Source organism: Crassostrea angulata, chromosome 2 (genome assembly GCF_025612915.1).
Source record: "Crassostrea angulata isolate pt1a10 chromosome 2, ASM2561291v2, whole genome shotgun sequence".
Classification (NCBI taxonomy): domain Eukaryota; kingdom Metazoa; phylum Mollusca; class Bivalvia; order Ostreida; family Ostreidae; genus Magallana; species Magallana angulata.
In genome coordinates, this window is record NC_069112.1 from 52,082,374 (window position 1) to 52,095,634 (window position 13,261).

The 13,261-nt window shown below is 32.9% G+C and overlaps 1 long non-coding RNA gene across 1 annotated transcript; it reads right to left on the reverse strand.

Moving 5' to 3' along the window:
- Nucleotides 1–1,995: 1,995 nt before the first annotated feature.
- On the reverse strand, nucleotides 1,996–3,122 carry LOC128170595 (uncharacterized). Its single transcript, XR_008241869.1, has 3 exons — nucleotides 2,883–3,122; nucleotides 2,455–2,706; nucleotides 1,996–2,293 (listed from the first exon to the last, which is right to left on the reverse strand). It is a non-coding gene; the product is annotated as an uncharacterized LOC128170595 (long non-coding RNA).
- Nucleotides 3,123–13,261: the final 10,139 nt, after the last annotated feature.

The following is a 13,261-nucleotide window of genomic DNA, read 5'->3' on the forward strand; positions in this document are numbered from 1 at the left end:
ATGTTTTAGAAATAATCTACACTATTTGTTCAAGTACATTTCCTAAGACTCGCAAGTTACACCATTTGCAAGATGAATCAAATTGCTCAATTGATCGAAAAATCGGGTCTTATGAAACCAAACGGTTATTTAATTCCTCCAGTGAATAATCCAGATTATAAGTACATGTATATATCTTAACTTTAATCCAAATTGAATATTTTGTTTAATAATAATAATAATAATTATTATTATTATTATTATAATAATCCAATATCAACTTTAACATTCATTTTGCCATATTAAAGAATAAGAAGAAAAAATTGTTGCAGTGCCCCCCCCCCCCCCTTTCCATGCATCGTCCAAACATGGATGGCTGCCTATTTTTTAAATCACGATTACACACGTGCATGGTGAACCTTCATTTTAAACCTGAACTTTATTTTTTTCATATCGATTAATACATATAAACAAATTCTACAACTGATATGAATATATCTCGTTGACCCGGATGTTAGCGCGAGGAGGTCATTGATGTGGGAGGAAGCTGGAATAACCGGAGAGAACCCAGGTGTCAAAGCGGACGACCGCCATACCCTATTACATACAACCACTGTCGATCACCGTTCTTTTTTGTTTAAAACTCCCACTCTGTATTGCTTAATACATCTCATATATTACTTTTTCATTAATTATGAATTAAAATGTTGACATATTTTACATGGATAGTGTTTTTTTAATAAATACTTTTATTGCTAGCTCCTATTGCCTGCACTGGTTTGGAGAATGCAACTTTCAAACCTTAGATATGTTTAACGTCATAATCAGGCAAGAACACTATGAAAAGGTAATAAGATTTTCTTATAATGGACTTTTGAAATGAAACAGTGCATGATTCTGAATTCCACCGATGCCATTACAGGCATTTATCGATATTCCTGCTTTGGTGGAAAAGATGTATGTGGTAGTTGTGTCATTTTCAAACTTGGAATTGAATACCTCGCTACAATTCTGAAAAAGTTGTGAAGCTCTTCTATCATAACAATACATATATAGAAGACATTTCATTCCCGTAACTAACTTATAGTACGTATGTAATGTTTAGTTAATATAAATTAGTATATCAAAATGCATGATATAAGTACACCTACGTACAATTGCTAGAAATATGAATGTTTTTAAAACAAAATAACACTTAACGTTACATCCCAGCTGCATTTAATTATTTTTTCACATTTAAGAAATACTTTCGTTATAATACAACCACATTTTGTAAAAATAGAGATATAGGAATATCGATAAATGCCTGTAATGGCATCGGTGGAATTCAGAATCATGCACTGTTTCATTTCAAAAGTCCATTATAAGAAAATCTTATTACCTTTTCATAGTGTTCTTGCCTGAGCAAATTTGAAAACATATATTTCGCTCTCTTAATATTAATCAATTTAACTCGAAGTTCCTACTTATGAATCATAGAAACTCTCCGAAAAGCGTGACATTTGAAACTCTATTTATAAGATATACTTCCCGTACGAAAAATCCACCCAGACTTAAGGCGGACTGTAGGCCAAATTTGAAAGGCGGATTCCGTCTTTCATTCCTCTGAATGTATAACAAATATCACAGATTCAGGGTGGAGTCCGGGTGGAGTCCGGGAGGCATATGGCTCGAAATATTTAAATGAGATTAAGCGTATTCCGGGTAATATAAATCCGCCTTAAAACAAACGGGAATCCGCCTTTATCTTAGGTGGAATTCACCTTATGATAAATTGGAATCCGCCTTAATATAAGGTGGAATACGCAAGATTCCGCACTAAAATAAGGTGGAATCCACCTAAATATAAGGTGGACTCCGCCTTAGTATAGGTGGAATCCGCCTTAATACAAGGTTGCGTCCGACTCCGCCTTAGGGTAAAGATGAACACTTTTTACAACGGACAGAAAAAACTTCTTTTGATTTGAGCTTTTGAATTCGGTGACTAAATCCTTTTAAATTTGCACCGGATGGGGTGGAATCATTGCCTTCATTTCTTTTATAAATCAGTGGCCAGACTTAAAACATAAAACCATCTATAATTCCTGTGTATTTCTTTTTTTAAACACACCATTATACAGATATTACATCCATAATATCTTTATATTTTCCTAATGTTTGCCTTCCACTTAATATAATGAATTGAACTTTTTGATTTAGAGTCCACATTTTCACTCTTTTGTACAGGTAGTTCCTTGAAAAGTCTTTAGAGTAGCTCAGACCTTCCTCGAATCTTTCGGTAATTGCATCACTAAAAATACTTCTCTCACATATTCTGAAAAAAATACATGTAATTTGATAAAGCATTACTTATAACCAAACACTCGATCAAATATAAATATATCAATATACAAATATATACCTTTTTATTATTATCATGATTATAAAGAATACCTTTCAACAATGTGAACAATTAAAAAGAGATCCAATCCTTACCTTTCAAAACTTTGATTTTGGTAGGGTTCATGTAAGTGGTATGACTGACATTCTACTTTTTAGTCTCCCATGTCCATTGTCCTTCTGCTTTTGGGCTAGTTTATTTATCAGGCTGTTTCTCAATGCTCAAACTAGGACAGCTTAAATATAAGAAGGCAGCTTGCCACCCTCCCAATGCCTTGTTGGTATTGTTGTTTTCCTTGGTTTTTAATTGTTTAGCATAATGTAAGATGTTTTCAACAGCTTTCAAATCTAAAGGAATGAAGGAATTTCTATAGTTTATACATTGTGTGACATTTACGCACTGTCTAAATGAAGAATAGTTTAAAACTTTTTTTTTATTTACATACAATTAGCACAATTTTAATTGTACTTTAGTACTATTATTGATAAAGCCATGAACATAATTAAAATTTATATTGACTTACTTTCGGTATGAACATTAAGGTTCTTGTGTTCATGTATTTTAGTCCACATAACGCGCACACTTTGCTTAACTCCATAAGACTTTGTTTACATCAAATAGCTGTAAATAATTTTCACTGTATTTCCCCCAAAAATAATCCTCACAACGGTTTACATATGTCTAAATTTTGTAACACAAAGATGATCAGGAAAGTTAGGCATGACCGTTGTTGCCCTGAAATTCAAAAATCACAAAGCACGAGCCTCTGAGGCCAGAAATATGATAAGGGGTAACGCTGATTTTATGTGTTCAATTAAGTGCTTGATGGCCGTAGTAAAACATTTTTTAGTAGCAGTTTAAAAGTATAATAAATATGCTAGCGTGTTCATAATTCATTCCTGTCTTTTTATTGATTAAACATTGTGGCTAAAATAGTATGTACATGTTTAAAATTATGATAGAAAAAAATTCCCCCGTTGACGCCCCTTTGCAATACAGGGAGAGGCTGCGGCTCTTGCCTGTTTGCAAATGACAGCCTGTGTATTGTGGTTAAGATAAAATTAACCATCCTGTGTGTAGAACATACGTATATAACCTGTTTGATAGTGTCGTCGGATTACCAATTTGAATTTAAGGTTACAAACCATTGTTTCAAATTGTATGTTTGTGTCATTTGAAGATTTTAAATAAGAATGAGCTATTTATAGCACAGAAAATGAACTGTTGTGCACCTTTAACACGATTTGGCCAAGTTTTAGCCGTAAGTTTTATATTAAAACTTGCAAAGAATTGCCAATTAGCTAGGTTAAGGCGGAATATTTTATGATGGTAAGGGGGGAAACGGGCAGTGAGAAATAATACGGTTAACTTAGAAAACGGCTAGATGCTGAAAATACGGCTAAGGTTTGAGGTTAAGTCCGGTTATGAATAAGATGGAATCCGTATAACATTCAAAGCGTTTTCCATGTACGCCTTTGATACTCCTATGTACAGCTACATTTTAACCGGAATAAGTTCACCCCGAGTCCAGCCGGAAAACGGCCAACATTTTCGTACGGGTTGTCTTATGGGAAGGAAGTAACCCATTAAGTGTTCGATTTGATATAATACACCACTATAAACGGGTAAAAACACAAAACAAACAAGATCAGAGCAATTTGAACATCTAAACACGGAGCATATGATTTTCGCAAGAATGGACTTTTCAAATGAAACAATGTTTCCAAATTCCACCGTTGCTGCTAGAGACGTTAATCAATTTCCTGATTTTGTGAAACAATTATTTGTGATAGCTGTGTCCATTTCAGTATTGGGATTGATTGGAAACCTCGCTACCATTCTGAAGATAGCACTGGACAAAAAACTGCATACGCCAACCTTTCTCGCGATCGGCAGTCTTGCTATCTCTGATTTTATATTTCTTTTGACTGCAATTGTCATTATATTGAAGCTGTTTTTCCAGCTACATTCCATTCCCCTGTCTGTATCAACTGTTATACATCTTTTGTCAACAATCAATTCGTCATGTGATGTTGTGTTCCTGTTTTTCCTCCGTTACGCCCTGATTGTTCATCCACTAAAGTGTAGACAGTACCTTACCAATTCTCTCGTCATCTGTGTGTCATTGGCATTATGGGGATACAGCCTAGTTTTCCTAATCTTGTTAGCTCTTTTCATCCGGTTGCTGGTAATTTTCGATAAAATTTATGATATTTCTCAAGCAGCAACTATTGGAGTACTAATGTGGACAGCTGTGTTAGCTATTCTACCAGTCACCGTTATCATGATCCTTCACTGCTTAAAGATACGAAGACTTCGGTCATCGACTGTAAACCCGGCCATCACCAGAAAGATGTCGTGGATTATATCCATTATTTGTGTGTTATATGGAGCCGTCAGCGTTTGCTCGATGTTGGTCATATGGAAAACAACTTTAGTTTACGTAGCTGACGTGTTACTCGTTTTGGTTCATTCATGTAATCCGTATATTCTCTTTTTATTTCATGTATCTCTTCGGAAATGTTCTAAGCCTTGTAATATGTCATCTTGACATAATAATAATTAAAACATTTTCTTGGATACGTCAATGATAGTATGTCAATGATACAATAATTTAAAGTTATAAGCTCAACAGAGACCTTAAGTAAGCTTTTCTGACCACCCTTTGCCTGTGGCCTGTTTGTCTGTTCATCTGTCTTTAGCACTTTCAACTGCTTCCTAAAACCGCTGAGCTAATTTTAACTAAATGTGGCACATGACGCAAAGCATTCTTAGATGATGGGGATTTAAGGTAACATACCGGTAATTGTTTTCACTATATAGCACTATAGAGGGGAAAACATTCCTAAAAATCAGTTTGTATTCCTCATGACAAAATACTAGGAGGAAATGTTATTTGTTACCTATCTCATCAGCTAACACCATAAAAAGGGCAAGCGATACTGCATTTTCTCAAAATATCTAGCTCCAAACAGTTCTACCCTCAAAACCACGTGTTTTCCATTTGTTGTAAACAGACTGCACACTCCCCAGAAAGCTGCTGCATGTGCCCTGAAAGAAGTAGTCCCTGTGAAAAAAAGATCATCACCTAACAAAATACATGAAATATCCTACTCAGTGGTACAAAAAATTTGAAAACTGAGTAAAGGAAAATGTAAAAATGCAGTCAAGGAAAAAAATAATTCTGAAGTATGTATGGAACTACAATTGACTAAGTTCATTTTGATTGGCCGATTACCAGTGTGATACCTTGAAGTGCGTTATAATGAAGGCGCATGCCCTTATCAAGAGTAGATCATTCATAATTCAAAGAAAAGCGATGATGATATATTGGTATTTGTCAGATTGTGGGTACGTGATCAAATCTTTAAAGAAGTTATTCGGGCTTTATATGATTTCATTATGTAACAAACAAAATGCATATCGCGGTAAACCTTTTAACACTTCTTTTTGTTTCTTTAAATGGAAATCAAATTACTCATAAGCAAAACGATTCGAAACAATCTCTTTTACCCATCATAGAATACTCACAGATCCAAACGTTTGAACCATTTGTAACAGATATATATTGTTTGTGCTGGAATTTTAAACTTTGACCATGCAAATCCAGCGAACATCTGAGCGGTCTAAATATATAGTTAACCACTAAACATAACTAGTAGATGTGGCACATGTTTGACTCCGCGATATATTAATTGCCCTTTGCGCTACAATTTTTTCTCATAGAAATCATAACACACAACTTCTTTTCTGTAAAACAAAATTTACAATGTTTTCACAATAACTCCTGAAAATGAGATTTGTCCCCGTTTCTGAGATGATCGCTTTTTTTTCAAGCCCCTGTGTTTACAAACCATGTCTTTGTTTCCCTAAAAAGGCTCAATTCTGTTACCCCTTTGCAATACTTAGTAATGATTTGCTAAACAATAGCTTTTCTTTTTGTGTAAGTTCATCTTTTAAAGAAGTGCAAGATCGTTTAAATTGTTTGTGCTCCCTTTTCCCCTACTAGACCCACCCACATTTGTTGTGTTTGAGGAGTTACCCACACTTGTCATGGTGGGTGGTGTATTGCTCAACCAGTCCGAATAATGTATTATAACAACAGGAAGTGTGGACGTGCGAATGTTATCAATTGCAATCAGAGCTGCCAAACCTACAACAGAGTTTGTACCTCCCCCCCCCCCCCTGAAAAATATCATGGACAATCACTATCTGTAGTGAGGATATTCAAAGAATTGTAAAGGAGTTAAATCTTTACTCAGCGCTGAACTATCATCCATGAACACTGACATTCAAAACATTGTTAAAAGTGAAGTTCAAAAAGCTACACAACCGCTACAAGAAAAAACACAAATTTAAGCAACAAAACAAAGATCTTTTCCTTAAAATTAATGAACTTATAAACAATATAGCCGTAGACTCCTGGTTTGTGAGTAAGGTATACCCAAAACGTCAAACGAAAATACAGCAGGCAAAATTCTGGATGCGGCCGTTTTCGCATCCTTCTCCAGCGGGATGATATAATCAACTTTTATCGGATAGATAAATCAAACTCGGACCAGGCAAATCATAGCCAGGTTAAAGTCCGTTAATCTTAAAGTCCTTCTCGTTTAGATTTTGAAGAAATACAGGAACAAACTTGACACAAAAATGTATTGAAGACTTGACTAATCACCGCGATCGAATCATGTTTCGTGATAGACAGCTGTGCAGAGATCGCATCCCTTAAGTTGTATCTTCTACGAATGGTCCAATCAGAGCGTACGATCTGAACAATAGAGCCCACAACATCCGTGAAGAGGTAGACTTAGTACCATTCGGCCACGTGATGGATCAGACATAAGTGTAACCAAGATTTGCATGAACTGTTATGTCCCTATTATAACGCTGGCGTGTATTCCATTATACTGCCTTACCAGTCACGAATTCATACAATGAACTGCGTATAGTTATATCTTGTGGTTTATGCTATGACGAACTACTCAACAAAACGCCGCTCTGCATTAATGTTTGTGTGTACAGTGACCAACTTGTATATATATTCACAATACACTCTTTATCTTTTTTGTTATCACTTAATTTTTGTTTCCTTTTTCCCTTATTTGTTTTGCTAATTCATACTATTTTTCACTTGTTATTTGTAGTGGTGACATCAAACGAGACAAAATGCTGTTGTCATATAACAAAACCTGGGTTTTTTGGTAAAATGAAAAAGCCAAAACAGTATAAAAAAAACCCTGACTATTTTCAACGTATTACAAATAAGTTTCCTTGAAAAACAATGCTTCAGAATACATTACATCGAATTTATCGATTATTTTCAAGAACTAAATTTTGTCAGCGGTGATAATTTGTGCTTCTACTTCCGGTTTTTCAGAGTAATTGCATAGAACAATTGATTAAAATAAACTCCCAAAATGATTGATATGTCCTTCTCTACAGATAATATGCGTGAAAATTTACGATATGACGTCACATCAACAAGTGCCTCATGCATGATCAGTTGTTTATATTTAATTTTAATTCTTAATGTTAACTTTGTTGGCACTATAAATAGAATTTGCAAGTTATTTAAATTTTTAGTATTTTTGATCACTTTTTAATTGTTTTGTTTGATGTCCTAGTTAACAGTCCACGTGTTTTATAGTCGGCGCGGCTATTAGATGACCTTAACAGTGCAACGGTACACATGCAAAATGAAATACTGGTAACATTTGAATGTACACTTCTGTCAAAGAGGTTTTTTTTCTGGATAGATCCATTATATGAAAAGATCCATTATATGAAAAGAAAGTTCGCTTTTGAAAATATATCTGTGGGAAACCACTTCATTGAAAAGTTTTTTGTGTTTTTTTATATCTCTTTTATTGAATGTATGCGTTTACCACAAAAAATTTAACTTGTGTATACGGCTTTTTATTTGTTTGTATGTTTTCTCTTTTTTGATTATTATCATTACTAGTTACTACAAATTATAATATTATAATAAGTAGCATTATACCTATTGTAATTTCAGGTCATAAATTACAATATATATCGCATAGCCCCCTAACTCCGTCACTACCCTAACTCCGTCACTTTCGGGAAACTCCTCGCCGTTTCAAATCAAGTACGATTATGACGTCATTTTTTTTATGTCAAAAGTCTTTAATCAAATGTAAACAATTTGCAACGGTTAAATTTAAGAATATGTCAAAAAATAATAGAATTAAACCTTGTTCATTTTATGCACCATTAATTGTGTGAAATCAGCTAAAACTTTTTCACAGGTGCACTAAAATATCGATATTTCTGACGTGCGGGCCCATTCGACGATTTACGGTGGTCAGTCATTTTTAGAGCGGTCAAGATGAAACATTTTACATGTAATACATTTTTGATTAAGGTAATTAATACATTTTTTTCAGACCGCAATAGCCTTTATGCACTACTCTTGATGATTACGTCAAATCGCTCATGCCGATACTTTTGCCTTATACAGGGTATAGACATATCCGGTATATCGCTATTTAGAATATGCTACATTTCTAAAAATGTAATAAATAAATAATTTAATAAGTAATATATTAATTAATGATATAAAATATTTGAAATATATAAGGACATAAATCAAACGGCATCCATAAATTCTGAAAAGGCCATTGTGATTGTTGTTACATGGACCCATTTTTTATTCTGGCGATTATTTCATTTCGATGAAATTAAATACAATTTAAATTGTATGCACCATTTTTACTTATTATAACTTGGCCTAGATACAAATTGAGTTTTAACTAAATTGTTAATGTGTCTTCATTCCCTGCCATATCATAGAGCATGTGGGTGACGGAGTTAGGTTCATAAGTTATGATAGCAAGGGTGATAAACGTCGTATTCAGAGGGCTTATTTGAATAAAAATAAAAATATTTTTGTTATTAATTTTATAAATTATATTGTTTCAGATTATATTTAGTGATTGCAAATGATAAAAACCACAAAAAATAATTTACAAAGAAACGCGGGAGGTTTTCTGCTTATGGTGACGGAGTTTGGGTACTCGGGGATATATATATATATATATATATATATATATATATATATATATATATATATAGAGGATATCTATATTGTGTGATTTTATATTTGCTTTATCCAACGAGTTGAAATGGTGTATATATTCGCGAGGCTTGCCGAGCGAATATAACCATTTCAACGAGTTGGATAAAGCAAATATAAAATCACACAATCATAGATGTTCTATTTATCTCATACAATTTGATTTATATGATGAAGCTTTTGAGACAGTCCCTTATGTGACCCGAATTGGGTTTTTTCTTCAAAGATTAAACACGATGATGCAACGTTGTGTTATGCGGCTATTTTGACCTTGCGCAATACAATTTAGTACGTCATTCCTGAGATAAATCTAACTGTTTTAATGTAAAGTTTCACTGAAATAAACCTTGAAATAATTTTTTAGCTCTAGATAATTTTTCTTAGAGCTTATTCACTTGATTAAATGGAAATTCCGATTAGAAGACTTGAATAATCAGTTTTGTTGACATACACAAAGTTGCGAATGCTCGTTAGTTTGAATTGACTCGAACGAGGAACAGTTGTTGATGCATGATGTTTAATAAAACAAACACTAGGCTAGCCTTATGATTCAAAATTGAAAATAGTGAATAAGGATGCTTACTGGTGGTGGAATTAAAGTCTCATGAAACATTATTTCGGTAAGTTCTTTTATATAAACACAACCAGAGCGCTCTGTTTTCCTCGGGTCGTCAGGATGAACTTCTTGATAGTAAACGTAATTTATAGATTTATAAACTTCACAAAGCAAATTGAAAGTTGGAAGTGGGCTAAATTTATCAAAAATCTTGACAAAGAAGAACAAAGGGTCTTGTGGTTACAGTTATGAATAACTTTACAAAAAAGGTGTTGGGGGGGGGGGGCTATCCCCCCCCCCACCTCACAATAGCCCCCCGGTTCCGACGCCTGTGCTACGCAGTTATGTGTTTTCCTTCATATTTGTAATTTAAATCTTTGACAAAATCAATTTTATATTAATTTTTGTAGTAGATACTGTATAGTTATGTTGAAAGTACTAGCAAATCTTCGAAAATAGGTCGTTGAAGCGAGGGGTTGTGTCAAAAGTAGTTCCGACCGGAAGTATTTGATATAGCATCACACGTGTGATATAGCAAAGGTTTATCACACGGGTAATATACACCACACGTATGAGATAAATATATATATATATATATATATATATATATATATATATATATATATATATATATATATATATATATAATCCAAAATGAGTAAAGTTAATCCACACAAGTATTAAATAATAAAAAATAACAGAAAGCCGATTCAAAACTCTACCGGTTTCATTAAAATCTTCAGGAGATTTTAATGAAACCGGTAGAGTTTTGAATCGGCTTTCTGTTATTTTTTATTATATATATATATATATATATATATATATATATATATATATATATATATATATATATATATATATATATATATAATCCAAAATGAGTAAAGTTAATCCACACAAGTATTAAATAATAAAAAATAACAGAAAGCCGATTCAAAACCGGTTTCATTATAATCTTCAGGAGTTTTGAACAATCACCATAGATACATAAGTACATACATTTCAAATGATCATTGTGACGTCACATAACATCAAGTATATGTTGCGCTGTTCAGAGTTCATTATGACGTCATAGTATAAGCGTTTTGTAATAGTACGGGAAAAACATATAATATATTCAAATATTCTATAATTGTGCAAGAAAAACATAAAATATATTCAAACATTCATAATTATAATGCATTCAGCGCGTTATTCAATTTGTATGCACACACCGCTGCAGTTATGAGACTATATCTTTAAAAAAATAATGATTTAATGCTTATATTTACATTTTTAAAAACTCGAATTGAAAATTCGTATGCACACACCGCTGCAGTTATGAGACTTTATCTTTCAAAAAATAATGATTCAATGCTTACATTTACATTCTTCAACTTCTTCCCTTGTCTGCAAATGTGTTTTATACGTCAAAAATTCTGTTTTATCCTAAGGGTAAGTTCAAATTAATGGAAGAGCCACTGTAACAGCCACGAGCGTGAACTTTGATTCTCGCTTGTGACGTTGCATTTTACAGCGTTCAGCGTTTGTGACGTCATAATAAAACTAGTATTTCTAACCTTTGAGTACCCTGTGTGTGTTACGGTCTTATAACTGCAATGTCTTTTCACACACTTTACATGCAAAAACTATTTGGAATGTAAATATTTACATATATATAAAGGTTTTTAGTAGACGATAACACAATAATCCATTTCTCTCAAATTTAATCCAGAGCGCTTCCGCCTGATCGGTTCTTCAGTGGATTTCAAATTGTAACATTACAATTACAATTTGAAATCCACTGAAGAGCCGATCAGGCGAAAGCGCTCTGGATTAAATTTGATAGAAATGGATTATTTTGTTATCGTCTACGGAAAACCTTTTTCAATATCGTTACCTATACCAAGGACATATATATATATATATATATATATATATATATATATATATATATATATATATATATATATATATATATATATATATATATATATATATATATATATATATATCAGTAATATGGTAGTACGTTTTACTACCCAGAAAACAAATGCTATTAATTTTCTGGCAATTATGGTACGCTATGCTAGCCCTACAATAATTAACCCATAGTTTAGAACCCAAAACATACCATGCGTAATCTCGAAGCCATTCTCCTCATGCAATTTGAGGTACGGTATTTATCAAAAGCTTTATTTAGACTATGAAAATTAATGATGCATTCGCGTATGTGGAACTGTTTCAGTTCATATTTTTAACTATCACATCTATGCAAGAAATACATTCGTTATTTGTACACCAGGAATTTGAAATGATACAAAAATTTAGAAGAGAACTAGATAATCTGCTCTTTGAATATTGAGTTGTCATTAACTTCTTGCTTTTGAATTTTAAGAGAGCGGGTTTATAAGATATACTTATAGTCTTATCTGAAGGTAGTGTTCTGTATAATCTGTATTGTACTGTATGGTGTTAAATTCAATTTATTTTACAAGTGATAGCCTTCCAAAAAGCTTGCCTGACCAAATAAAACTATTTCATTGGAAACATAATATCAATTATTTCATAAGAAATTCATTTTAGTTTCCGCTGCTGTTCATAAGCTCATCAACAGAATGTGCAGATTCAATGAGTAATCTTTTTTTTATTTAAGTGGATATAAAAATTTATATTTTTGGCAATTAGATTATTACTTTATTTCATTTTTTCAGGAAAGTATCATATTTTTAAGATTAAAAGCGGCGTGGCAACGAACACGGTCGAGTTTTTAATTGTAAAATACTACGATAACAAAATTATGTCTCTCTGTCATTTCTTAGCAAAGGTTCGTCATATCAGGAAAATAACAGCTAGTTTTTGTTTTCTCAAATTAAGGAGGCTGGGGGTCAAAATATAATATAATATTAAACCATAAGATTTATTTGAAATTTTTTTATGCGATTTCTGAAGCTATCAACTACTATTTGATAAAGAAAAATTTCATATATTTTAATATAAAATTTCATCACTTCCCATTATCTTTATATGGAGCTCTTTTTTTAAAGGAGATCAATATTGTCTAAAATGGCAACCACCCCCCCCCCAGCCCCCTTAAGCTAAATGTTTACGGTTTACTGTAAAGTATTCTCTAGAGTAGGAGTGCTCTTGAGATTTTTTTTTATCATGATTGATTTCATCAGAAAGAATCTACACTAATTGATCATTACATTCCCTAAGACACGCAAGTTACGCCATTTTCAAGATGAATAAAATCGCCCAATTGATCTAA